We start from the raw sequence: 25,100 nt of genomic DNA on the forward strand, positions 1-25,100 counted from the left end.
TTCTAAAACCCTTCAATGATTTTTTTATTGCGCAGATGTATGTTAAAGAGGAACTCCAGTGAAAATAATGTAATTAAAAAAGTGCTTCATTTTTTACAATAATTATGTATAAATGATTTAGTCAGTGTTTGTCTATTGTAAAATCTTTTAAATCCCTGATTTACATTCTGACATTTAATACATGGTGACATTTTTACTGTTGGCTGGTGATGTAGTTGCTGCATGCTTTTTTGGCAGTTGGAAACAGCTGTAAACAGCCATTTCCCGCAATGCCGCAAGGTTCACAGACAGGAAACTGCCAAGAGTATGTACTTTTCTTGTTTCTTGTGGGAGGGGTTTTACCACAATATCAGCCATACAGCGCCCCCTTATGGTCTGTTTGTGAAAAGGAATAGATTTCTCATGTAAAAGGCGGTATCAGCTACTGAATGGGATAAAGTTCAATTCTTGGTCGGAGTTGCTCTTTAAATGGTGGGAGGAGTTCAACCTAGTTGTCCAGCAGACCATAACTGTTGTTTTCAACCGTAGAATAAATAACAGATTTTTTTCCAGTAGACTAATTTTATGTTTGCGCAATAAATTTGATGAAAAGCATAATGTAGACCGTAAGTCTCTAAAACTGTACATTTTTATAGCATAAATGTCTTACTTAGTAGAAAAAAAATTAACATTTTTCCAACCATATGCTTTGTCAATACGGATTTATACTGTGACAATCAAAGAAAGTGACTGGAAATACAATGGATGGCCTACTTTCATGCAAAATTATACGGTTTATTTTCCTAGATTCACAGTTATGGCCACATACAACATGGAAGAAAATAAAAATGGTGAAGAGGAAAGGAAATAAAGCAATTACACGTGCAAATTTGTTTTCTAGAGCTGATCTTTAGCATTTACTGCATCCTGCTTCTTATGTTAGCAAACTAGATTTTCCTGCATTACAACAATGCCAATCACCAATTTACATATCAGATAATTCCATTCATTATCCCTGTTACAGAGTTAACTAGTATCACGTTGACTTCACAGTCTCATGTATTGGCATGTGTGCATGGTGATCAGACAGGCTTGGCATTAGAGGTATTCATTGAGGGGCTAATTATTTTGACTTAAATGCAAATATTATGCAAATAGTATGCAGCCTGGAATGGTGCCCAACATATGCACCTACTGCCACTTGTGAGTGGCCCAATCAAGGTCAATTCTGGGCTTTTTTGATGCCCAGGGACGGATCTAGGGGGGGGGTGTAAGCGGGTCTCTTGCCCCAGGCGCAGTTTGTTGAGTTCTTAAAGGACTTACGAGCCCAAATAGCAAAAAAAAGATAAGTACCTTAATCAGTTTTAAATGCACGGAGGACGCCGTCCGCACCCTCCGTGCAGTTCCGCCGGGTCCCCGCAGTCTGATCGCCCCCCGTGCCGCTCCCGACCCCACGGACGGGGTCGGGCTCCCCTTCCTCTCCCAAGATGGCCGCCGGAGCCGGCCGCGGCTGCGCAGTCCGCATACGCGTTAGTGCGGCTGCGCAGCTCTAGGGCCCTCCCCCCGATCCACGCGTCCTCCATGCATTTAAAACTGATTAAGGTACTTATCTTTTTTTCGCTATTTGGGCTCGTAAGTCCTTTAAAAAGGCGGCAAAATGAATGGCAGTTTAGGCGCCAAAACCTGACCTTTAGGCGCCAAAATCTGACTTTAAGGCGCCAAAATCTGACCTTGCCCCAGGTGCAACTTGGTCTAGATCCGTCCCTGTTGATTCCCCAGGCAAGGCACTTTTTGCCTCTCCGAATCATGTGAATAAGATCATAGCCTATATTAATTAGGTTTGACGGCATCAAAAACAATGGGGTTTTTTGTCTGTAAAGAATACCGTATATACTTGCATATAAGTGACCCATGTATAAGCCGAGGTACCCACTTTACCCTCAGAAACCAGGAAAAAGTGATTGACTCATGTATAATCCCCCTACCCAATGCAGCCCCCTCCACAGTAGCCAGATGTTTCCCAGTACTAGTCAGCCCCCCTTCCCATAGCCAGCTGTGCTCCAGGATCATAGAGCTGTGTCTCAAGAAGCCACGAGATGGCATCATTGATATAAGACACAGCGATTGCCACACAGGTAGAATCCCCGATCTGCTGACACATTGCTTGTAAACTCCACTCCACAAGCCATGGGACACAGGTAGTCTTAGCGCACTCTGCACACCATGTTGCAGGGGATAGAGGGCACAGACAGAGCAGGGTGCAAACTGGTAAGAGCACGATCACTAGTGCACAATCCTTACACTCCTCTGCCATTAACAAAACCTGCTCCACCATCTGTTTTCTCCACTCACTTGTATATAAGCAGAGGAGTAAATTTTCAGCACATTTTTTATGCTGAAAAATTAGGCTTATACGCGAGTATTTACAATATACACATTACTAGGCCAGACACATTTCAATAGTCAAAACTCACAGAACCCACATAGCAAACCATTCCTTTAACTGTCATGAGGAGTGAGTAGCCAATTTATGTAAACATTATACTGTTTATTTTACAGCTTGGGTCCTTGAGGGCCCATTCACACTTAAAAGCGCAAATCAGTTTGTGCAAGTGATTTTTCCATGATTAGGGCGGTAAAATCACTGTACACTCCTGCGGATCCAGACGATCACGATCAGTGCATGTTCAAGCACTGTACAGCAATTGCTCGAGAATTGCGGCAAAATGCTGCAGGTAATCAATTTTGCAATTGCCATTAATCGTGAAACACCCGCAATTGACGGCAATCGAGGCAGTGAGATCACTGCCATTGAGTTACTATTGCGCTAGCACTTTAAAATAACGGATCCTAAGGGTTGGAATATTATTGTGGTAAACTGGGAGAATGTACACAATCAATACAGACCAAAACAATGACAGTTTATTTAGCACAATAATAGCACCTGTCTTTTCATTGTTAAGCTATTCTGGCCTTCTTTGTCATGCTAATCAGTGGTCTTTTTGATGTAAAAATGACAATTCAACCCATTCTCAATGGAACTAGCAGTTGTGTAAGAATTCCATAAAGCACAGAATAGCTATGTGGTATCCCCACCTGAAGGTATCAACCTAGGCAACTGCCTGGTGTGCCTATGCCTATATTTTCATACAAGCCTTGATAATTAGCATCTCACTGGCCATTTTTGTTTAGGATGAAATCCCCAAGACACATAAATAGAAATTAAAATAAATAGTTTTATTGAAAGGTAAGTAAATTAGTGGTTATGATTCTGAATTTATACACAGTAGAGCTGACATCTTCCACAGCAGTGTACAAAGTACATAGTCATATCAGTAACTGTCTCTCAGAGTAACTCACAATTTAATCCTTTTCTCACTCTGGACACTAATAAAATGTTAGTTCATGCTCTTATAATATGTCATCTGGACTATTGTAACATACTACTGTGTGGACTACCAGCTAACAGACTGGCCCCCCCTCCAATGTGTACTGAACTCGGCTGCTTGACTCATTCATCTTTCTTCTCGCTCTTATGTTGCTGCTGCGTCTCTCTGGCAAGCTCTTCATTGGCTACCAATTAACCAGAGGATCCAGTTCAAATTCTTAAGGGCTCTTTCACATTAGGGCAGATTTTCTGCGTTTCAACGCAAAGGGTAAAGTTTGCGTTACCCAAGGTGATATGAAAGTCCATAGACTTTCATTTTAGCTTTCACATCTAACGCAGCCTTTTTGTGCGTTGCGTTACACTGCACCCAGGCGCAGTTTTTCGGCCGACGCTAGCTTTATGCGTTACAATGTTAGTCAATGTAAAACGCACACTATGCGCGTTTTTAATCCGTTAACGCAGGCAATCAGTCCCAGAATGCAACAGAGGAACAATGTAGAAAGTTGAAAACTAAAAGAAAAAAAAATTACCTGCGTTTTCCTATGTGCTGTAACGCATTGAAAACGGATTAAAAACGCACACTCACTGCAGTGCAACGCATATCAAAACGCATTAAACCGCATACAACAAAACGTATGCTTTGAGCGTTCTCCAACGCAAGCTCTGATGTGAAAGAGCCCTAACCCTAATCTCCAAAGCTTTCCACAATCTCTGTCCCCTGTACATCTCATCAATAGTTTCCAGATACCAACTCAACCGCAATCTCAGATCTACACATGACCTTCTTTTGTCCTCCTCTAGAATTACCTCCTCGCATTCATGTATACAATACTTTACATGTGCTTCACCGGTCCTCTAGCATGCCCTTCCACAACACCTCTGTCGCTCTCCAACCTTTGATATGTTTAAACGCTCCCTCAAAACTCACATTTTCTGACAAGCATACGCTCTACCTTAGGCCACTTCCCCTTTGTCCTAAGGCCAAGTTGCACTCCTACTAGATATCCTAACAATATACTACCTCTATATGTTTATTGTATACTACCCACCTCTTGTTTCCCCCCCCATTCCTTTAGATTGGAGGCTCACAAGGGCAGGGCTCTCTCCCCCTTTTGTGGCATTTGTTATACATTTTATTAATCTTGTTACTTTTGTCACTGTAATTACCAATTCAGATTTTTTTTATCGATTCTGTATTTTGTACCAATTCTGTTGTTTGTATATTGGTGTACACCATTGTGTGGTCTGTATTATGTACGCCATGTTTGTTCCTTGCTTTGTACAGTGCCACGGAATATGTTGGCGTTTTATAAATCAAAAATAATAATAATGATCCTGTAACCATACACTCCTATCACAGTCTACGGACAATTTTGGGAGGAGTCAATCAAATTATTAGTATGTGTTTTGGGAGGAAACTGCCGAAAGGCTAAAAGTGGATGCCAAAATGTCAATCTGATTTGTGTTGACTCATTTCCTACCTGAATGCAATTTGAAACAAAAGTGCAATCAACTCAGACACCACTAAGCATCTCATTGCTGATTGAAAAAAAAAAAATGCTGCTGAGCTGGGATGCTGGTCACAAAGTGTTACCTTAGCCTCAGAGGGAGAAGGTAGAAAAGGTCAGGTTATCTACATGTGCTGAGCAGTGAGAGCTATTCATCAGCTGGTGAACTCCAACATTCCTGGCAGCTGCCAGTGTTCTCACTGCACCCTGGGTCACATGACTGACTTTTTCTAAGGTAATGTTTCTGGAATGGCTGCAAACGTGAAAACTATCATAATAATGGCATAGTTCATTATTGCCCTTTACTAATACTAAAAAATCCAGGAAAGTGAACTAGGGCGTATTTTACTTCCATAGTGTTTATTCATTTAGTCAGTATAATTTCTGTTATTTTTGGTAACTGACCGGAATGCAGCCACAACAGCAGGTAGAAGCTGCATCAGTCTGCTAGAAGAGCAGCAATCTGTGTATTGTATAACAGCAGCTTACATTTTCCACTAACCCTCACCACCTGAGTGAGTTAGATAAAGCTTGTGACATCTTAGTCGACCACGCAAGGCATTCACTGCATCCAAGAGGTAATTTACAGACCAAAAACACTGATGTGGTGTTTCCATAGCAACTACTCTTATGAAAGAACAACTAATGAAACAATAATTATGAAGCAATTACTACAAAACACCAACCACCTCATGTGGGATGGTTTAATGAGAAGTGCCCTTTGTGCTTTACAGGTCAGTTAAAGAGAACAGGTATAGTTGCGTGACTGTTCTTAAGTAGGTACTCTCACAGACACTGCATAGTGTTCCGCAAATCATCAACCTTGACCTCCTCAGTGTCTGATGTTAAGCATCGACTAGGCCTCCTTAAATGTAATAGAATAATCATCTATATTTAAACAGATCTTTCTCAGGTTCATTAATTCTGATCTTTCTGACCTTTCTACTTGCAGTACAGTAACATATCTGATCAAGTGTGGCAGTTGCTGCTTTTAGATCTGCCCAGAACAGGGGCCCAAAAGTCATTTCAAACACTCGACTGTCTCTAAAGATTATGTAAAAAAAAAATGACACGGATATCTTGAGCATTGTGTGTCCTACAATTCTTGTCTAATGCTTCAGCACCATGCCAGTTATCTAAGGAAAAATAGGCATTATTATTAATATTTCATAATGTTCTGCGTCATGTTTTGTTTGATCAGTAGCTCTGGCCAAACAGAGACTTCAATTAGTTCCATTCAGTCTCTGTGCCGTCATTTAGTAATTAGAGAAATCCACAAATGGCACTCGATAGCAGTTTTTGATAACAGGTTTTTGATATACTATAGGTTGCACTCACACTTGTATAAATGTGGGTGTGCTTGCAGTGTTTTTGTTGTTGTTTTGTTTTGCAGCACCAGTTTGTGTTTTCATTCATGTTACCTTACTATAGTTCATTTTAATGTAGGCGTTTTCTGAAACCACTTCCAATGTGTCTTAAAAATGCACGGCAATTGCAGCAAGACATATTACCGTATTACTATTTAGTATTTATGTAATGCTGACATATTCCACAGCGCTTTACAGAGTATATAGTCATGACACTAACTGTCCCTCAGAGGGGCTCACAATCTATTCCCTACCATAGACATCTCAAGTCATCATCATCTCAAGGGTCAACTTCAAGGGAAAACCAATTAACTTTTCTATATGTTTTTGGGAGCTAGGAGGAAACCGGAGTGCCCAACCCAAACAGATACGGGGAGAACATACAAACTGCATGAAGATGTTGTCCTGGCTAGGATTCAAGCTATTGGCCCAGTGCTGAAAGGCGAGAGTGCTATCCACTACGACACTGTGCTGCCCAGTGCCCAGTATGAATGCTTCAGGTGCAAAGCAAGTAAGTGCTAGTGGTTCAGGTGCAAAGCAAGTAAACATACCATTGGCCAAATGAACACTGTATGTTTGGAAACATGCAACATTGGAAGATCTCTTTCTTCTAAAGGTGGCCACACACCATACAATAAAATGATCCGATTTTACAGTAATTCGATAAAAACGATCGCATCTCTCGAAAAAAATCAAACGATCCGATCGGATTTCCCATTTTTTTCGATTTAAATCGATCCGGAATGCCAGATATTTCTCTTCAATCTCTACTAAAGATTGTATGGTGTGTGTTGGTTCATTTATTAATATACACACCCTAGCAATTTTCTCTGAGTTTCCAATCATTTTTATCATAATTGAGGAAAAAATTGAACATACGTGTGTGGTACATTGGTCATATTTTTGAAATGTTACAATCAGTCAGAAAAATTGATTGCAATTCTTAAATTGAACAGATATTTTAAAAATTGTATGGTGTGTGGCCACCTTAAAGAGAACCCGAGGTGTGTTTAAAGAATGTTATCTGCATATAGAGGCTGGATCTGCCTATACAGCCCAGCCTCTGTTGCTATCCCAAACCCCACTAAGGTCCCCCTGCACTCTGCAATCCCTCATAAATCACAGCCGTGCTGTGAGGCTGTGTTTACATCTGTAGTGTCAGTCTCAGCTGCTCCCCCGCCTTCTGCATAGCTCCGGTCCCTGCCCCTGTCCCTTCCCTCCAATCAGCAGGGAGGGAAGGGATGCAGGCGGGGACTGGAGTTCTGCAGGAGGCGGGGAGAGCAGCAGACTGACACTATAGAGATAAACAAAGCCAGCTCTGACAAGCTGTTTGTCAGCAGCATGGCTGTGATTTATGAGGGATTACAGAGTGCAGGGGGACCTTAGGGGGGTTTGGGATAGCAACAGAGGCTGGGCTGTATAGGCAGATCCAGCCTCTGTATGCAGATAATACTCTTCAAACCCACCTCGGGTTCTCTTTAAGACTGGAAAAATGCCAGCCAGTCCTCTGTTCAGACATCTATTTCACAGATGTAAAAACATGTGAACAGACACATTATCCTATACATTATACTGGTATCAAAAGACAATGTTATGTTTGTGTGAAACTGAATCTTTGGGAAGAGCAATGTGTACTGTGCAATCTGTGCAGATATAATCACTGCCTGAAAGCTGATGGGTGGAATTAATTTTCTCTGGCTATCCAGGGTCAGGGTTCCCCTCTCTAGAAAATAAACATCTTTTCTAAAACCCTCACCTGTGTCTCTGGCAAATGCCCTGCAATGGAATCATTGTGGGCAGTTTCAGCTGGGATCCTGAAACCTTCTGGAGGTAATCTAGCTTACTCTGTAGCTACCTGACCTACCACAGTGCCTTGTGTAGAGGGCTTGGCACAGCTCAGCTTACTACTGGAAAGAGGGTGACAGTTACAGCCACAATTCTCTTAAAGGCCTGTACCCAGTACACGATTTCAACAATTACTTTTTTGATGACCATCGATTTTGTGAGTGACGAGCGATCGTTTTTGTAATCTTGTGACGTGGGGTATGCAAACGACTTTTGGAAACGCCCGGCAATAACAACCATCATTGGAGTTTAGATCATTAAGATCCCCAACAACACAAGTGAAAAGTACCTCGATCGCTTGACTTCCCATTCACACCCCTCGTGTTCTGTCGCTTGTCACCCTTATCTGAGGACTTCACTAGGATCCATCTTCATGCATCATCAGGTGAGTATTCAGCTTAGGTGTGGTTTGTGAAAGGATGTGGCCATGTTTTGGATAATGTGGGATGTACTGTAGTCGGCAGAGGGGTTAGGGCTAGCCCAATGTTTGGCTATGGAGGAAGGTTCAGTCCATGGATGAGGAGGATGAGCAGCCTGTGGATATCAGGTACTGATGGTGGTGCAGAGGGATCACATTTAGGTGAAACCTATACCTGAGGACCCCATTAGGCTAGTTAAGGTAGAGTTGGGGAAACATTTAATTACCCTATGTAAGGGCAATAGGAAGAGTTTCAAAACGTATCACTCCAGTAACCTGGCTTTAATACTTAGCTTGCTAGAAGAATGACAGTAATCCCTGCAAGAAATGACTTGCGCCTGAATTAATATTTTATTACTGGATTTCTTTAGCAAGGTAGGAATGGAAATGGCTTTCATTTAAAACCGCCAGTATAATACACAAGGTAAAGGCTGTAATATGAGGGTGTAAGAAGCATGAGTTTTAATTCAGTGTGTGAAAAATACAGTAGATATAAATGTAACCAGCTGAAGAGGATCTGTAATGACATATAGTAGAATTCAGTAAATTATTCAGGATACCCACCTTTATTTTAAATATCCTGGTTTCAGCACTGGAAACACTTTCTATAGCCGGGGCGTCAAACTCAAACAGTGGGCCGAAAATAAAAACTTAAACAAAGTAGTGGGTCAACATTGATATTTACTGAAAAAATTGTTCAAATTACTTTTTACTTTACATTTTGCACATTGAATCAAACAAGCACAAACAACCACAGAATTGTAGCCCCCTCCCTGGGCCATATGCAATTAATTTTTTCACCTGACTTATCTCCTAGAAGAATAATATCATCTTTTTAAACTTACTTTTCAGCATTGTACAGTTGAAAAAGTTGGTGAAAAAGTACTATCACATTTATTTTGAGTATTTTCTTGCTTGCTGGGGGCTTACAAGGCATTTTATGACAACTCGTGAAAATATCACCCAGGAGAAAACTCAGGAGAAAAGTGAATTGCATATGGGCCCCTGTGTTGTTTACAGCTTGGCTTCTTTCTTATTGGTTGCAGCCTTCTCCCTATGTTGATTACAGCCTTCTCCCTGTGTATTTGCAGCCTGTCTTCTTTCCCGTTGATTGCAGCCTTATCCCTGTGTAGATTGCAACTTTATCTTATTTATTTTTGGTTGCAGCTTTCTGTCTATGTTGATTGTAGCCTTCTCCCTGTGTTGTTTGCAGCCTGTCTTCATCCTTGTTGATTGTAGCCTTCTCCCTGTGTTGCTTGCAGCTTGTCTGTTTGCTTGTTTATTGCAGCCTTCTCCATGTGTTATTTGCAACCTGTCTTCTTTCTTGTTGGTTGCAGCCTTTTCCCTGTGTTTCTGTAGCCTGTCTTCTTTCTTATGTGTTGAAGCCTTCTCCCTATCTTGATTGCTGCCTTATCCCTATTTTGATTGCTGCATTGTCTGTCTGTGTTTTGATTACAGCCTGACTCCGTTCTTGTTGATTGCAGGCTTCTTTTATGTTGCTTAAAGAATCTCTGGTGAATGCTGTTCTCTTTAACCCTCTGGGCGATACAATTATATCGCCCAAGAGGTGGCGCAGCACTATTTTTTTATTTTTTTAATCATGTAGCGAGCCCAGGGCTCGCTACATGATAGCCGCAGCGTAGTGGCATCCCCCCACCCACTCCGATCGCCTTCGGCGATCAGAGTAAGCAGGAAATCCCGTTCAGAACGGGATTTCCTGCTGGGCTTCCCTGGTCGCCATGGCGACGGGGCGGGATGACGTCACCGACGTCATGGACGTCGTGACGTCATAGGGAGTTCCGATCCACCCCTCAGCGCTGCCTGGCACTGATTGGCCAGGCTGCGCAAGGGGTTGGGGAGGGGGGGGCTGCGCGGAACGGCGGGTAGCGGCGGATCGGCGGCGAGCGGCGGCGATCGGAAGTTACACGCAGCTAGCAAAGTGCTAGCTGCGTGTAACAAAAAAAAATTATGCAAATCGGCCCAGCGGGGCCTGAGAAATCCTCCTGCGCGACATACCCCGAGCTCATCTCGGGATTATCGCTCAGGAGGTTAATGAACTTCCTTCTGCTGTCTCCACCTCTACTGATAGGCTTGGCTGTTATTTGCAGTGAGCTGAAACAGCTGACATGACCAGTGAGAGATTCAAAAGGCTTTTTCATATTTTCTGCCGTGGCTGGAAAGTCAAATTTCTGAATCAAATTCTGGCTCTCTCAGTAACATTATTAATGAAAACGATATTTTTCAAGAGCCATTGAGGATCTACAAAGTGTAAAGTTAGAACGCCATAAGTTTATACATACCAGAATCCCAGACCTATAAATATAACAAGTATAATTTTTTTATAGACCATATGGCACTCTCAAGCATTTCACTATGCACCGCATCATAAAAACATTCTGTTTAATAGGGATTTTTTTTACTCAGTAAGTCAGTGTGCTCTGAAAACGTAAACACTCAGTTCTTGTTTTCAGATACAGGAAAGCCTTACACTCGCCATCAGTCACTTACTAAACTGTATATTACTCTGGTCTACTTTAAAACATTGGTTTTATTTTATTAGTGTTTACTTTGTTATCAGCAAATCAGACATAATTTGACTGAAAGCTTTACGTGGCAATATTAGTAAAATGAATCAGCATGTGACATTAGGAGTGTAGAGCAATTACTGAGTCCCTCTTCTATGTGTGAGTAAAGTCTCCAAGCAGACCAAAAACAGCAAAGATAATATTTCCCACTTATCAGTCAAGGAGGGAAAGAGCCCCATGCATGGACATCAGGCAGATGTGCACCACAAGGCCTACCATGCTGACATTCTGCTTATTCATAATAACTGGAGCTTGTAGCTTGTAGCAGTCCTATAGTGAGCACAGTTAGACTCTTCAGACTCTTCAGTGCATCTTAACCCAGCAGGAAACAACAAAGTCTGCAGCCACTTGCATTGCACACAGAACATAAGGGTGTAAGAAGAGGGTTAGCAAGGGTCTAGTGATGTCAGTGGCCATGTCTAACCGCAGGGTACAATTTATTTACAGAGGGCACAAAGAGATAACCATGACACTTTCCACTTCCTTTAAACAGTGCTACAAGCCACTTTCATGAACAAGCAAATGCCTTCGATACTGTTCCCCACAGAAGTCTGGTGTAAAAGTTGAGGATGCAAGGACTGGGGAAGAGTCTGTGTGCATGGATAGGGAACTGGCTAATGGACAGAAAACAAAGAGTTGTGGTCAATGGATCGTACTCAAAATGGGAGACTGTTAGCAGTGGGGTCCCACAGGGATCTGTACTGGGTCCAGTGCTCTTCAATTTATTTATTAATGACCTAGTAGATGCAGTAGTGAGCAATGTTGCTATTTTTGCAGATGATACAAAATTGTGCAGAATCATCAACTCTCAGGAAGATAGTGTCATATTGCAACAGGATCTGGATAGGATGGCTATATGGGCACATACATGGCAGATGAAATTCAATGTTGACAAATGTAAAGTCATGCATTTTGGTCGTACCAATGGTCTAGCACCATACAAAATAAATGGGATACAGTTGGGGACATCAAACTTGGAGAAGGACTTAGGAGTACTCATCGACAACAAGTTAAATAATCGTACTCAATGCCAAGCCGCTGCAGCTAAAGCGAACAAAATTTTGGGATGCATTAAAAGGGAAATAAAAACTCGAGATGCTAGCATAATATTGCCCCTGTTTAACTCTCTAGTAAGGCCACATCTGGAATATGGAATTCAGTTCTGGGCACCACATTACAAAAAAGATATTGCAGTTTTAGAGCAGGTGCAGAGACGAGCTACAAAATTGATACGTGGGATGGAAGGTCTCGCTTACCAAGAAAGGTTAGATAAACTGGGCTTATTTAGTCTAGAGAAAAGACGCCTTAGAGGAGATCTAATTAACATGTATAAATACATCAGAGGGCAATAAAATAGCTTGGCGGATGAGCTTTTTGTCCCTAGGCCTTCTCAAAGGACTAGAGGACATGATCTGCGCATGGAAGAAAAACGTTTTAGCCATTTATTTAGGAAAAGGTTCTTTACAGTAAGAGTGATTAAGATGTGGAATGCATTGCCACAGGAAGTCGTTATGGCAGACTCTATACCTGCATTTAAAGGGGGCTTAGATGCTTTCCTTGTGTTGAAAGACATCCATGGCTACAATTACTAGGTTATGCCTAATGATGTTGATCCAGGGATTTTATCTGATTGCCATCTGGAGTCAGGAAGAAATTTTTCCCTTTTGGGGCTAATGGGACCATGCCTTGTGGTTTTTTTTGCCTTCCTCTGGATCAACAGGGATATGTGAGGGAGCAGGCTGGAGTTGTACTTTGTACTGGTTGAACTCGATGGACGTTTGTCTTTTTTCAACCAAAATAACTATGTAACTATGTAACAAATGTAACCCTTGTATTACAACCCTATGCTGGAAATCACAAACAGACATCCAATCTGCACCCAACCATCACATCCTAGACGTAGCATATACTTATTGATCACTGCCAATTAAGGGCATTGATCCATTCTATAGCTTGCTACAGCGAGGTGAATAGACGGTCTTGTCATCATTGACCTCCGTCAGCCGCGTAGGGAATAACATGGAATACGATATTCCTTTGTCTCGAAGTCTTGTCCACTTTCGGAGTGAACTTGACATCCAGGGCTGTAATTGCAGCCATAATAGCAGCTGTGTCAAGTTGCTCCAGCTCCATGCTTGTCTGCATACTTTTGACCTTCACACCCAAGATGGCCAACTTCCAGATGGGAATCAGCTCTGGCTGGTGCTCTTTCAGGATTTTTGCCGGATATTGTGGTGGAGCTCTGTAGGGTGCGTTTGCTGACGCTGCCATCTTGCTCTGCCCCCCTGCTAAGTACGTACTTCCTTTATATGCACTGCTACTTGGAGGATCGCTATTCTGTGTGTTTGCGGGTCATTGCTCATGTCTGTGCTCCATGCTGCACTGCTGGGCATGCAGTGTAGGGGATCAGGGGAGGAGGTAAAGGAGCGGCGACCGAGGAGAAAGGGGGGGCGGGAAGTATGCTAACCATTGGAAGATGCCGTCTGACGCCCCTGCTTCATACTTACTGTTAACACGCACATTTAGCGGTAGCACACTGCATGCAGTGCATTACTATACTGCACACCGTTATACCGCTATGCTCCCGTTGCATTGTGAATGTCCCAAAGTGCGGTAAGCCACTAAAGCATCTGTTACACCACTTCACAATGCACTACTGTGAACTTGGCCTTATATAAACACATTGGCCTTGATTCACTAAAGGGTGCTAAGTGTTAGCACGCCAGTGAAAAGGCACTTAGGACGCGAAAACAACGGCTTCCGCACGCTAATACGCGTGCAAAAAGTTTGCGCATGCAAAGTCGCACCGTTGTGTGCAAAATGTCGCACTGTTAGTGTGTTAAGTACGCTTAGCACACGAACGGTGCAATGTTTCGCGTGCACCACGCAGCACTAAACTTTGCGCACGATCTGTAACAACTTTAGACGTGCAAACTAGTTTGCACGTCCAAAGCTGCCTTTGTGAATCGAGCCCATTGGGTCATATTAAAAGCTAAAAATAAATGTGGGCTTCAATCGATAATATTGTACATTGTTGATTGATTATTATCTAAGGGAGGCAATATTTGTTTTATAAGATTATAATAGTTCAAAAATCAAAACAATCAATAATAATATAATTAAATATCAATATTGCTCATACAACAAATTGGTTATCTAACAAGTAAATGGAACATTTGTCTTTAGGTATAAAATGCGTACTTTGAAATCTTATGCAGACTTCTACTTACAAACAGGTTCCGTTCCTGGAGGTTGTTTGAATATTGAGTTTGTTTGTGAGTTGAGTCATGTGTTAGACATAGTGAAATAAATGATTTACTTTTGGACTTTCAGATTTGGACATATAGTGTAAACAATGTTTCTTGGTTGCTGTACTACTTACAACAGTTTATACAATACTGTAACATGTCACAACAAAAATATGTAATAACAAAAACAGTACAGTATATTTTGTACATGAAAACACACTTTGTTTGTATGTATGAAATGTTATAACTTGAGTCATCTTTAAGAAAAGACTGTCTCTATAAAATCATTTGAAAATCGTATAGTGGAATTTTCTTAAAGAGACTCTGTAACAAAAAAAAGTTCCACCGGGGGTGGGGGGTGGGGGGGGGGGGACACGGGGGGGGGGGGACCCTCTGGATCCTATCAAGGCATCCCCCATCCTCCTGTGTCCCACAGCGGTCTCGCTGCAGCCCACGGAACACACAGCCGACAATTTGTCATGCTGTGCAATATTTACTGTACTGAACCAAAACATTAAAACAAACCTTAAAGTGGCACTGTAAGGACATAGAGAATGCAGTAAATTATTCAGGATACCTAATTTTATGGTCATTTTCCTGGTTTCAGCATCAAAAACACATCCTATGCTGATTAGCTGTGAGGTAGTCTCCCTCAGCATTCTGAGAGACCGGGTATATTTTCTACTGGCTTTAGTACTTTCAGTAGACAGAAATCATCTGACAGGAATAAAAATGTTGCCACCTGTTATAAATTGCAGAATGTATGTAAGTCGGGGTGAGGAAAGAATGTAAAAACACTGACTAAATAATTTATAAGTATATTGTAAATAAATAAGGAAATTTGTTCATCATTTTTTGAATGATTATTTAGTTATTTTCACTACAATTCTTCTTTAACCATTTAAGGACCACAGGCTTACACCCCCCTAGTGACCAGGTCATTTTTTACAATTCAGGCCACTGCAGCTTTCACAGCTCACTGCATGGCTATACAACTTAGCACACGAATGACTTGTGCCTCCGTTTCTTGCCACCAACAGAGCTTTCTGTTGGTGGCATCTGATTGCTGCTGCGCTGTTGTTGTTTTTTAATTAGTTAGTGTTTTTTGTTTTTTTAAATAAAATTGCCCTTTTTTTCTTTTTTTTTTCTTTCTTCCACCTAGATCCAATCAGCATGATCGTCTCTCATAGGCATCAGCCTATGAGAGCGATCCTTTTTCTTGCCACTCCAGGGGACAGCACTGTACAACGAAAATAACTTTTTTCTTTTAACAGCCTGCCAGCCGCAATCGTGGGCTGGCAGGCTTATCTCGGCGTGGAGCACCGTCATTCAGCGGAGATGCGCGATCCCCACTAATCTCCTCCCCCAGGACTTGACACCGACAGCGTAAGGCAGTCCTGGAGGAGCCACTCTGCGACTGATGATCGGCATTAGGCGGTTGCAGAGTGGTTAAAGGACACCAGAGGTAAGAGGGTAAGGGTGGCTGGCATATTTATTTCCTTTTAAACAATGCACATTGCCTGGCTGTCCTGTAGATCCTCTGCTACTATTAGACCATAGGGGCCATAGACCCTGAACAATCACCTCTATATCCCTCTCGCTTCAAATGACCTTTAAGTCATTAAATAGACACTGTAAGAAAAGAAAAAAAGCCCGTGGATGGTACTTAGGAGGGGGAAGCCTCTGGATCCTAATGAGGCTTCCCCCATTCTCCTCGGTCCCTCTATTCCAGCAATGTCAGCCGCCGAAAATCCAATAAGCTTGTAGGTGGTGCTGGACTCCAGGATCATAACTAGTGATGGCCTGAACGTCTCGCCGGCGAACGGTAACCAGCAAACTTCCGGGGTTCGCGATCGCGGAGAACCGCAAACTTTTCTGGAAGTTCGATTCTCCCCCATAGTGCATTAAGAGGGTCAACTTTGACCCTCTACATCACAGTCAGCAGGCACATTGTAGCCAATCAGGCTAAACTCCCTCCTGGAGCCCCCCCCCCCCCTTATAAAAGGCAGGCAGCGTCAGGCATTGGACTCACTCGTGTGCCTGCAGCAATTAGAGAAGGGAGAGCTGCTGCTGCAGAGACCTATAGGGAAAGCTTAGTTAGGCTCTTGTAGGCTTGTTAAGATTGCTCCTTGCTGATTCTTATTGCTAAAAAGCACCCCTCAACAGCTCTTTTGAGAGCTAATCAAGTTCTTGTGATCTATTTTTTGTGTGTGTGTGTGTGTCCCACAGACACTTGTGTTGCATAGATAGCCTTGGTAATTCCTACTGTGTGTGCCACTGCCAGGCCCAGCACATTCAGTGACTACCTGTGTGTGTGACAGGCAGCTGCACATTTGTAATCCCAATCACTGCACCTGTTTACTGACACTGTTCAGTGCACCTACCTACCTATACCTATGTGAGCGCACGCATTGTTAATACCACCAGTCATTGCACCTGTTCACGGTCCCTGTGTGTGTGTGTGACAGGCAGCTGCATATTTGTAATTCCAATCACTGCAGTGCATACCTGTAACCTGTTCAGTGCACCTACGTGAGCGCAAGCAGTGTAATATATCACCAGTCATTGCACCTGTTCACGGTCCCTGTGTGTGTGTGTGACAGGCAGCTGCATATTTGTAATTCCAATCACTGCAGTGCATACCTGTAACCTGTTCAGTGCACCTACGTGAGCGCAAGCAGTGTAATATATCACCAGTCATTGCACCTGTTCACGGTCCCTGTGTGTGTGTGTGACAGGTAGCTGCATATTTGTAATTCCAATCACTGCAGTGCATACCTGTAACCTGTTCAGTGCACCTACGTGAGTGCAAGCAGTGTAATATACCAACAGTCATTGCACCTATTCACGGTCCCTGTGTGTGTGACAGGCAGCTGCATATTTGTAATTCCAATCACTGCAGTGCGAACCTGTAACCTGTTCAGTGCACCTACGTGAGTGCAAGCAGTGTAATATACCACCAGTCATTGCACCTGTTCACGGTCCCTGTGTGTGTGTGACAGGCAGCTGCATATTTGTAATTCCAATCACTGCAGTGCGAACCTGTAACCTGTTCAGTGCACCTACGTGAGTGCAAGCAGTGTAATATACCACCAGTCATTGCACCTGTTCACGGTCCCTTTGTGTGAGTGTGACAGGCAGCTGCACATTTGTAATTCCAATCACTGCATACCTGTTCAATGCACCTGTGTGACCGCACACTGTTTAGTATACCAGACCGTGCATACCTGTTAACTGCACCTGTGTGACAGCTGTACATTGTATTGTAATACCAGTCACTTCCTACCTTTCACTGCACCTGTGTGACTGCACATTGTATTAGTCAAGTCAGTGCATACCTTTCACTTCATTCATATGGACAAAACAATAGGCAGAGGCAGAGCCAGAGGCAGACCCAGAGGCAGGCCACCTGGCAGGTCTGTTCGAGGTCGTGCTGACGTGATTTCGTGCGGCCCTGGCCCAAAGTACAGTGCTCAGAAGAAGGCACGTCTGATCAACTCCCAAGATTGTCAGGATGTGGTTGACTATTTAACACAGAAAACCTCGGGCTTGATTCACAAAAGAGTGCTAACTGTTAGCACGGCCGTTTTCGCGCGAATTTTTAAGTTTGCGCGATCGCAAATTTTCACACGCAATTAAACGGTTTCACGCGTAAACGCGTTTTTTGTGCAAAACAACGATTTCGCGCGAAAATTCACGTTTGCGTGCGAAACCGTTTAACTGCGTGCAAAAATTCGCAATCGCGTGCAACCACGAAAATTCGCGCAGAAACGGCCGTGCTAACAGTTAGCACTCTTTTGTGAATCAAGCCCCTCATCTTCCGCATCCACCAGCGCTACTCCAAGTACCACATCTGCTACATTTAACATTTCACAGGAGTTATTTGGTGGGGAAATCACTGATGCACATCCATTATTGTTACAAGAAGATAAAGGCGCTAAGCAAGTTACACCACCTCATACGTCTGAGTTAGGTGACACTATGGACGTAAGGTGTGAGGAGGAGGAGGATGAAGTACCTGCTGTTGGTGCAGTTTATGAGGTGCCTGAGGCAAGCGAAGCTGGGGAGGATGATTATGATGATATGGATGCCACGTGGGATCCTAAGAGACATGATGACCAGGGGGACAGTTCAGAGGGGGAGTCAGAGAGGAGTAGGAAGAGACAAGTTCCTGAAAGAAGCAGGGGGAGCACGTCGTCAGAAACAGCTGGTGGCAGTGTCCGGCGCCATGTATCGCCACCTATGGAAAGCCAGCCAACATGCCTTTCAACGTCAGCTGCTGAGGCCACCATAGTGCCCACACCCCAGGGTGGCTCTGCGGTATGGACATTTTTTAGTGTGTATGCTAAAGATCAGAGCAATTCCATCTGTTCTCTTTGCCACCAAAAATTGAGCCGTGGAAAGGCCAACACCCACATAGGGACAACTGCCTTACAAAGGCACCTGCAGCAAAGGCACAAACTGCAATGGGAAGACCACCTGAGGAAAAGCAGCACACAAAAGCAAAGCCACCCTCTTTCTCCTCTTCCTCCTTCAGGTGCATCATCTTCAGCCGCTTTCTCCCTTGCACCTTCACAATCACAGCCTCTCTCCTCCACTCCGCCTCTCACCTTGAGTGGTTCCTGCTCCTCTGCCCACAGCAGCAGCCAGGTGTCCGTGAAGGAAATCTTTGAGCGGAAGAAGCCAATGTCTGCCAGTCACCCCCTTGCCCAGCGTCTGACAGCTGGCTTGGCGGAACTGTTAGCTTGCCAGTTGTTACCTTACCAGTTGGTGGACTCTGAGGCCTTCTGAAAATGTGTGGCCATTGGGACACAGCAGTGAAAGATACCAGGCTGCAATTAGTTCTCCAAAAGGCGATACCCAAACTGTAATATGAAGTTGAGAGGCAAGTGATATCATCTCTGGCACACAGCGTTGGGTCAAGGGTCCATCTGACCACTGATGCCTGGACTGCCAAGCACGGTCAGGGCAGGTACATTACTTACACAGCCCATTGAGTCAACCTGGTGATCGCTGGCAAGCAGGGAGTACGTGGCTGTGCGGCGGACCTAGTGATACCTCCACGGCTTGCAGGCAAGCCTGCTGCCACCTCCTCTCCTCCTGCTACATCCTCTTTGCTGTTGTCCTCCTCCTCCTCCTTGGCTGAGTGGCAGTTCAATTTTACTGGTGCTGCAATCTCCTCTCCAGCTACACAGCCCCAGCTCCCCCGGGCCTATGCTGCATGCCAGGTATGACGGTGTCACGCCATCTTAGACATGTCTTGCCTCAAAGCCGAGAGTCAGGCAGCAATCTCATTTTGGCTTTGAATTTGGGAAAGTTGACACATGTACCCTGCATGGCACATATGCTGAATCTCGTAATTCAGAGATTTGTGTCTAAGTACCCAGGCTTACAGGACGTCCAGGAAGGTCTGTGGGCATTTCAGGCGATTTTACACGGCCATGGCACGCTTTGCTGATATTCAGCAGAGAAACAACTTGCCGGTGAGACGCTTGATTTGTGATAGCCCGACTCGCTGGAATTCGACCCTCCTGATGCTGGACCGCCTGCTACAACAGGCGAAAGCCGTCAAACAGTATCTGTACAACTACAGTCAAAGGACACAGTCTGGGGAGATGGGGATGTTCTGGCCGAAGTACTGGACACTGATGCGAAATGCCTGCAGGGTCATGCAGCCATTTGAGGAGGTGACAAACCTGGTGAGTCACAGTGAAGGCGCCATCAGTGACTTGATTCCGTATGCCTTCTTCCTGGAGCGTGCCGTGCGTACAGTGGTGGATCAAGCTGTGGAGGAGTGTGAACAGGAACAGGAGGAACAGTTGTGGGATCAATTCTCAGCATAAGCAGATGATTCCTCAACACCTGTGGCAGCACAGAGGAGGGAGGAGGAGGAAGAATCGTGTGGGGAAGAGGAGTCAGTTGTTGTTTTGGAGGAGGAGTATGAGGCGGAAGAACAACCGCAGCAGGTGTCGCAGGGGGCTCGTGCTGCTCAACTTTACCATGGTATTGTTTGTGGCTGGGGGAGGAGGAGAACTTAGCTGACATCACTTAGGAAGAGCAAGAGGAGATGGATAGTATGTCTGCATCCAACTTTGTGCAGATGGCGTCTTTCACGCTGTCCAGCCTGCTGAGGGACCCCCGTATAAAAAACTCAAGGGGAATGAGCTGTACTGGGTGGCAACGCTACTAGACCCTCAGTATAGGCACAAAGTGGTGGAGATGTTTCCAAATCACCAGAAGGCAGAAAGGATGCAGCACTTGCAGAACAAGCTGGCAACTATGCTTTACAATGTGTTTAAGGGTGATGTCACAGCACAACGCAATAAAGGTACCACTGCCAGTAATCCTTCTCCGCAGGCAAGGACAGGACGCTCCAGTGATCTCATGGTGATGTCGGACATGCGGACATTCTTTAGTCCAATGCCTCGCCTTAGTGCTTTTGGATTCACCCTTCACCAACGCCTCGACCGGCAGGTAGCCGACTACCTGGCCTTAAGTCTGGATGTAGACACTGTGAGCAGCTATGAACCCTTGGACTACTGGGTGCGCAGGCTTGACCTGTGGCCAGAGCTGTCACAATTTGCCATCCAACTTCTGTCTTGTCCTGCCTCAAGCGTCCTGTCAGAAAGGACCTTCAGCGCAGCTGGAGGCATTGTCACTGAGAAGAGAAGTCGCCTAACTCAAAAAAGTGTTCAGTACCTCACCTTTATCAAAATGAATGAGGCATGGATCCCGGAGGGCTACTGCCCGCCCGAAGACTAAGCTGTGTGAGCCTTGCGCAGGCGCAGTAGCGGCTTTTGTTTGGGCTCAGGCGTAAAAAGCCAAGCCAAGTGTCTGCTTTTTGTTTCACAATACAAAACACAAAGTGTGCATTAAAACACTCAGAAACACGCAGCGTGTGCAAAAAGTTGCATGCAGAAAAAACACCTACATTTTTCGTATGCAGAAGTGTGGTCCCAGGCTTATAGTTCCATCCACATCATCAAAGTGTCAGTCAAGGTCTTAAATTCATGAAAGGCTGTTCAAAAAAAAAAAAGAAACGATCTAATTTCTAGCGAAAATTCATTCGAGTGATCAGATAATTCTGATCAGAAGAAAAATCGTTCACTACACCATCAGCGAACCAATCTTTGCTTCCTATCTATCACAACCAACTAGAAAATCTAAATTTTGGTTTGACCAATATCCAATCGGATGACTATATTTATAATCATTCATAATCGATTGTGCTCATCAATGGAGATTATTTACAACCAATCCAATTAGAATTTCTGATCGCTTGAATGATTTTTCACTAGAAATTGGACCGTTAGTGGCCACCTTAGTTCAACTGATTGTTGTTTATTCCATTGAGTAAATCAGCTACATTATTTAGAACTATCTTTATAAATTATTATTATAAAAGTCAAAGATTAATTAGATCTACTGCTGGAAACAAAATATTATTTTTCAGAGGAAATTGGAGTCAGGTTTGATTTGCTTCTCCTACATGAGACATTATTAGTTGCTTGCATTGCAGATCAGGTTTGCATTCCAACCGGTCTGATAACTGTGACCAGCTTCTGATCCAAGGACTCACTACTGTGTCTGATTAGATGCACAATGTAAAACGTGTAATAGATTCCTGTGTACTCCTGCTAGTATGAGAAATGCACGGAGTGATTGAAGCTGGCATCTATCTGAATGGGGATTAGCAGCATGATGCATCTCCTTAGCCATGTCTCTTTCACTTATAGCACTCATTCTTTTTCTTATTTATGATATATGTATTTACAAGACCTGAGTATTCTGTCTTTAACAGAAAATGCCATCTGTGAGTGATGACCTGCCTAAAACCACTGAAGCAGTGTATAAGCTATTACAGTAAGATTCCACAAGAAGGCGATATTTTATTGATGCTTTGGGTGTCTGCTGTTGTTCTAGGCATATCATTTTTCATTTGTTTACAGTCCAATTAAGCCCAAAGATGAAGTTGTGAAAGAACACACTGTTTAAAGAGTGCCTCCGGTCCGGTAAAAATGACAGGCTCTGCCTTAATGATGGGGTCTCACTATACTTACCTGATCCAACATTATCGGATCACAGGTGATGCTCTGCCCCTCTCGTCAGGAACCCAGTCATGGCCATTTTTCCGAAGCCTGCCTAAGCGCTTAAGAAACCCCCAACTTCATTGCTGTGGCCCACCCCCAGCTCTATTGCCACCAATTAGTCAGCAGCTGCAGAGCTGGGGGCGGGCCACTGCAAGACAGAAGGGGTTTGCCAGAGCCTCGGTAGCACTTTTGTAATAAAATCGCCATGGCAACATCTTCGAGGGGGGTGGAGTGATCTCCTGCCTGAAGGGATGATGTCGGAACTGGTAAGTATTTAACCTTAATACGTGCATGAGAAAGAGGCACCGGGAAATTTGGGCGCCTAATTTTGGCAAGGAGAATATCTATATATTTACCAATATCCTACATTTGTTAAACTGGCACCTATGACAGTGAAGAATTGGTAAATGATACCAATATTTTGCTACAACTAAACCTAACCCTACTCTCAAACTCTTCCTCTACTTATGCCTAACCTTAGCCACCTCCCTGCCTATGCCTACCCCAGAAATCCCCCCCATTGCCTAAGCTTAATCGACTTCCCCCTCCACCTCTAACCTTAAAGACTTCCACTTCCATGCCTAACCTTAAAGACACCCCACACTTAACTAACCTTAACCCCCCCCCCCCCACACACACACACACACACCTAAGCCTAAGACTCCACCCCATGCCTAGCCTTGACGCCACCCTACTGCAATTCTGCAACTTAAAAACGAAAAAATATCAGACACCGTATATGTTCCCATAGAAAATATAACCTCCTCCATTTATCAGGAATTTGGGCACCCACATTTCACACTTTTAACGATATATTCTTTGGGCTCCTATCCAGTACCTAATCTTCTGCCACTAACAGGTGTCCAAATCTCCTGTTTCGTACCCTAACACCCCCAATCCTCAATCATTAAGACTGAGCCTGTCATGACATTTTTACTGAAGATACTCTTTAATGTAAATGATAAGTATTACTTTTGGCATTGGTGACAGATAAGGGCCCGCTTGCATTGGTGATTCCACTTTTGACAGAACTGTTCAATGTGTGTGTCCATGAACATGTGTGTAACCAGCCCTGTAAAATCCTTGTCCCCAGTGCAGGCTAGAATTCGCCCAGTAAATTTGGGTCTCCATCCCCTAAACAATACCAACCAACACCTGGTAGGTCGCACTCCAGACAATATACCAAAAAATTGACAACTGGATGTAATATCACATGTAGTACTCCTGCTAGGGGAGCTTATCTATACCAGGTGGGAGAAGGCACCCCAAGTTGTAATGTACAGGATATATATGTTATAAAAAAATGAAAACCGTCTTACCTCGATATGGAGATTCAGAAAATGTTTATTGGACACCAATAAAAGATGATGCGTTTCGCAGGGTTTGCTTGCTTCCTGGGCTTATGCAATGGTGTTTTGAAGGATAGCAGCACGGATTTGACACTCCGAGTCCATACTGCTATCCTTAAAGACAATATTTTATTGACCTGAAGAAGCGGACGAATACCGGAAAAACGCATCATTCACTAAACATTGTACTGTTAATGGGCTTATTTAATCACTTGAGGACCACAGTGTTAACCCCTCCTAAAGACCAGGCCATTTTTCAATAAATTGGCCATTGCAGCTTAAAGGAGTTATCAGGCAATCTCTCAAATTGAAAACACGAATGCCTGCGTGTAACTAACCTTTTTTGTGGCCGGATCGCCCCCTCAATCCCCGTCCAAACATACCAGTTTCCTTCGGCATTTCCTTTTTTTTTTTCCTTCTAGTCCCTTCCTCCATCCCCCCGCCAGCCAATCACTGTGATCGGCTGTCATAGGCTTTATCCTATGACAGAGGATAACCTCCCAGCCCACAGAGGGGACAGCTGTGTCACGCAGCATTCTCCAGTACAGCACTGCCGTGGATCGCACAGCTGCACAAGCTAATTAGATGGCAGTTTCGCCATTTCGCCGCTGGGAGGCTGAAGGCGGAGCTCCGCCTATCAAGCGGAGATGTGTGATCTCCTGCAAAACAGGCCCAAAGGACCTGACGCCAATCTGTGTTAGGCAGTCCTGGTGCTTTCGCTGCGTCCACGCCCATCGGCGTGACGCGGTTGGCAAGTAGTTAAGCAATGGTGGAGGAGGCTATTGTTATTGTTAACTTTTAAGAAAGAATACTGCACGTGGTTTATTGCTTTTCGGACAAGGATAAAACTCATTCTTGACTTTTGCAATCATTTGCTGCACTGGTTAGTGAGTCATTGCCAAGATAATATATCATCCTACCTACCTCCAGTAATGTTTCATAAAAGCATAAAGTACACATAAAGCTTATGAATAACATTGCCTTCATGTTTAAAAGCAATCTGGCTGTCATTCACTTTATTTATTTAATTTTTCTTGACTATGAACACAGAAAGTGTAATTTCTCCAGCAACAAAAATAACACTGATGACTCACCTCGCTCTGTTGCTGGCCAGATACAAAGGGAACAGCATGAGGCTGTGCGTCACACAGGCTGCAGCACACTTTACGCACCACACTCTGCATTCAGCACTCTGTACAGACGCTCCTGCCTGACACGTCGCTGTGAGAAAATAAATGTACTCGCATTTTGTAAAAAGAAAAAAAAAAGCATCTGTACCAAGAAGCTAAAAATGAAACAAAGGGAATTAATGTGTTAGACAAA

At 43.8% G+C, this 25,100-nt stretch overlaps 1 long non-coding RNA gene across 1 annotated transcript in view; it reads left to right on the forward strand.

Annotated features, from left to right (window-relative positions):
• Positions 1–530: 530 nt before the first annotated feature.
• Positions 531–25,100, forward strand: part of LOC137566109 (uncharacterized) — a 170,472-nt gene continuing 145,902 nt past the window's right edge. Inside the window, exons 1-2 of the long non-coding RNA XR_011030967.1 lie at positions 531–605; positions 6,581–6,753. This is a non-coding gene — a long non-coding RNA (uncharacterized lncRNA). The remainder of the gene's footprint in view (positions 606–6,580; positions 6,754–25,100) is intronic.

Source organism: Hyperolius riggenbachi, chromosome 1, assembly GCF_040937935.1.
Source record: "Hyperolius riggenbachi isolate aHypRig1 chromosome 1, aHypRig1.pri, whole genome shotgun sequence".
NCBI classification, from domain to species: domain Eukaryota; kingdom Metazoa; phylum Chordata; class Amphibia; order Anura; family Hyperoliidae; genus Hyperolius; species Hyperolius riggenbachi.